Source organism: Garra rufa, chromosome 18, assembly GCF_049309525.1.
Source record: "Garra rufa chromosome 18, GarRuf1.0, whole genome shotgun sequence".
NCBI lineage: Eukaryota > Metazoa > Chordata > Actinopteri > Cypriniformes > Cyprinidae > Garra > Garra rufa.
In genome coordinates, this window is record NC_133378.1 from 36,688,964 (window position 1) to 36,692,302 (window position 3,339).

Sequence of the window (3,339 nt, forward strand, 5' to 3'; positions counted from 1 at the left end):
AAATAGGTGTAGCTGTCACACATTTTGTCCAACCCTTAAAGACACAAATAACGGTTTTAGTAGATCAGTTTCTTTTAAACACAAAACTGTAAACAAGGCACACTATATTCATATTCTTTATGTCAACATTGCAGCAGCAGAACACTCAAAAATGAATTATTACCACATTAGAATCATTCCAAACATTGTGCCATTAAAACTAAGCCAAACAAAGAGTCCACCAGACAATTCTTACAATTTAAAACATGTTACAAGTGGCCAAAAAAAAAACTTCACACATGAAGACTTATGTCCATCAATATGATATACTGCAAGCTGGAGAAATTCCCAGGCAACAAGTCCGCTTCAATGGCATGGCCTGGAACAATGGCGAAGGTCTAGAAATGTTGTTGTCTCATCCCAAGGCTCAAATCCACCATGTTGGTCCCCACCTGTTAATTATACGGCATTTAGTCTTGCAACATTACATTTTAAGTTAAGTGTATTTTATGAACATAAACACAGAGGCATGAAATAAATGCTCATTTTGCTTCTCAACTTTTCATACAGTTGTGGTCAAAATTATTAGAAAACTAGTATTTTCACCAGCTAAATAAGGTTTTAAGTCAGTGATTTCTATCTTTTGCTGTAGTGTGTCAGTAGGAAATATCGGTTTACATTTCCATTCATTTTGCCATTAATTGTGATAATCCAGTGACATTTTTGTTCTGTGCTCCACACAGGATCTGATCTCATCATCATCCAGAAGAACTGTGAAAGCGTCACCAAGATGCTCCAAGAGACCTAACTGCAAAGCTACAATACTGTTAAAAGTTTTAAGCACTTGTCTAAAAATGTCATAAAATGACTCTGTCAAAAATAATGTCATAAATAAATGTTCTTAATCAATTAACCTTGATTAACTAAATTAAATCAACATTTGGTTTGACCATCCTTTTGCGTTTAAAGCAGCTTTTGCCCTACACTAGGTGCACTTGCACATAGTTTTTCAGGTAGCTTTGCAGGTAGGTCTCTTGAAGCATCTTGGGGACGTTGTCACAGTTCTTCTGGATTTAGTCTGTCTCAGTTTGTTCTGTTTCTTCATGTCATTCCAGACAGACTGGATGATGATGAGATCAGATCTCTGTGGAGGATTGGCTGTTGTGCCAATGTAAACTGATATTTCTCACTGACACACTACAGCAAAAGATAAAAAACACTGACTTAAAATCATTTTTTAGCTGGTGAAAATACAACTGTTATAATAATTTTGGCCACCACTGTGTTTATATATATACATACACCCTTATTAGAGCAGAAAACGTAAAACAAAACTTACAGGTTGTACGTCAATGAATGGCCTCCGGGATTCCGTGGTTGTGGGTCTGAAGACCTTTTATCCAGAGTGGGCAGGACTTTGAAAGCACTTTCCCCTTTAGCATCTAAACCATAGGAATAATATGCAAACTGTGAACCATATTTTATAATCAAAACAAACTGAAACACTTTCATATGAAGATTTCTTCATTCCTTTAAATAATGCAAATTAATTCCCACCCTCATTCAACTACTGCTGGTTAAGTTTAGGTGTGGGGTCAGATTCAGGGATGTAGAAAATGCTCATGCAGAATAAGGCATCAGTTTGTGCTTCATAAGTACTAATTAACAGCCAATATACAAGCTAATAAGCAACCAGTTAAGTGTTACTGTATCATTGTATTTACCAGTTGATGTGTGTCAAATACAGTTGCATATTGTTTTATAGATTGACATATTATTAGAAAAAGCTTACCTTAAGTCATGTCACCCAGCTCTGAATGCACCTCACTGAGCACTGGCAAGAATTAGGTCTGCAACTGTAGCCCAGTCTTCAAAAAGTCTGCCTCTGGATATAGCTTCCTAAAGTCTTGTGAAATCTGATCAAATCTGAAAAACAAATGTGGTTCAATAAGTTTAAGGTTTATACTGGTCTCCTAGTTTGTAATGCAACACAGGCATTCACTAAAATAGAGGAAGAAGGGGCCGTTCACATGCCGCGCCTAAAAACGCGTGAAAACGCAAGACGCGTCACTTTCTTTCCAAAAACGCAGCTTGCTCTCCCATGGCGTCTGCCGTTGCTAAGCAACCATGTCCCGCGCCTGGAAAAAATGAGCTTCCATTATGAGCGTATAATAACGAACTTCAGTGCGCAAAAAACGCGACATGTGAACGGCCACATACACCACGAGAGATTAAGTCTAACTTTACATACTGTAGCTAAGACAACATTACATTTAAGTAATAAACAATGGTACATACCAGTCATATTGTGGTTTAACATTATTAAAGTAAGGGACATAGCGTTTTAGCTAATGCAGATAAGTTACCTCAAGGAAAAAACCGCGAAAATGCTCAACATAAAACATATGGATCTATCGTTGGATTCGGCACGTCGCAAACATTTACTTGAAAAATATGCCCTTAAAAGATCAATTTTTGTATGAAATGATCTAATTTTGACAAAACATTACAAAGCAATACAGTATGCAGACAGTAAAGGAACTTACCCCCGTATTTCTGACCTACTCTTTCCATAAGGCGTTAAAATAAAGGCCATATGTATACTGTAAATTATACAAATAACACTACACACACACACACACACACACACACACACACACACACACACACACACACACTTTATATAACAATAAAGCGATTGTTGAGGCAAAAAAGTACATCGCTAGGCTGCTTAAGTTACAACGTTCGTCATTCACGGAATAAAATGCCAACCCCGCACAGCGACATATCAAATATTGCATTAAACAGTGAAATCAGTACGCTCTAAAACACAACTTATTAAAAATAAAGGTAAATAATTATATAATCATTATTAATTTACCGTATAATCCTGCTTGCTGCGAGGTGCGTGACCGCCTGGCGACGAGACGAGTGAAGAATCCAGAATGTTCGATGAAGTGAAAAAAATAAACAAACCGGTTGGGTCAAAATAACCCAACCCAGGTGTTCATAGTGAAAGAACCCCTTATAGTCCATTTGACCCAGCATGATCAACCCAACTGTGTGTTTACAGTGCCTCAAACAACCCAGAATTTTGACCCAGCACAATTAACCCAGCAATGTGTTTACAAAAATAACCCAGCACTTTTTAGAGTGTAATGTTAACACATACAACTTTTAATTTTAATAATGTGTTAGTAAATTTTAAGATTAACTAAGTTTAATGCATGCTTGAGAAGCACTTGTCATTGTTAGCTCATGTTAACTAATGTAGTTGGCTATATATAGAAGTCAAAAGTTTACATACACCTTGCAAAATCTGCAAATTGATCATTATTTGACCAAAATAAGAGGGATCAT

General features: G+C 36.7%; 1 long non-coding RNA gene across 1 annotated transcript; it reads right to left on the reverse strand.

The window, feature by feature from the left end:
• Window positions 1–60: 60 nt before the first annotated feature.
• On the reverse strand, window positions 61–1,942 carry LOC141290516 (uncharacterized). Its single transcript, XR_012340172.1, has 3 exons — window positions 1,772–1,942; window positions 1,319–1,421; window positions 61–431 (listed from the first exon to the last, which is right to left on the reverse strand). It is a non-coding gene; the product is annotated as an uncharacterized lncRNA (long non-coding RNA).
• Window positions 1,943–3,339: the final 1,397 nt, after the last annotated feature.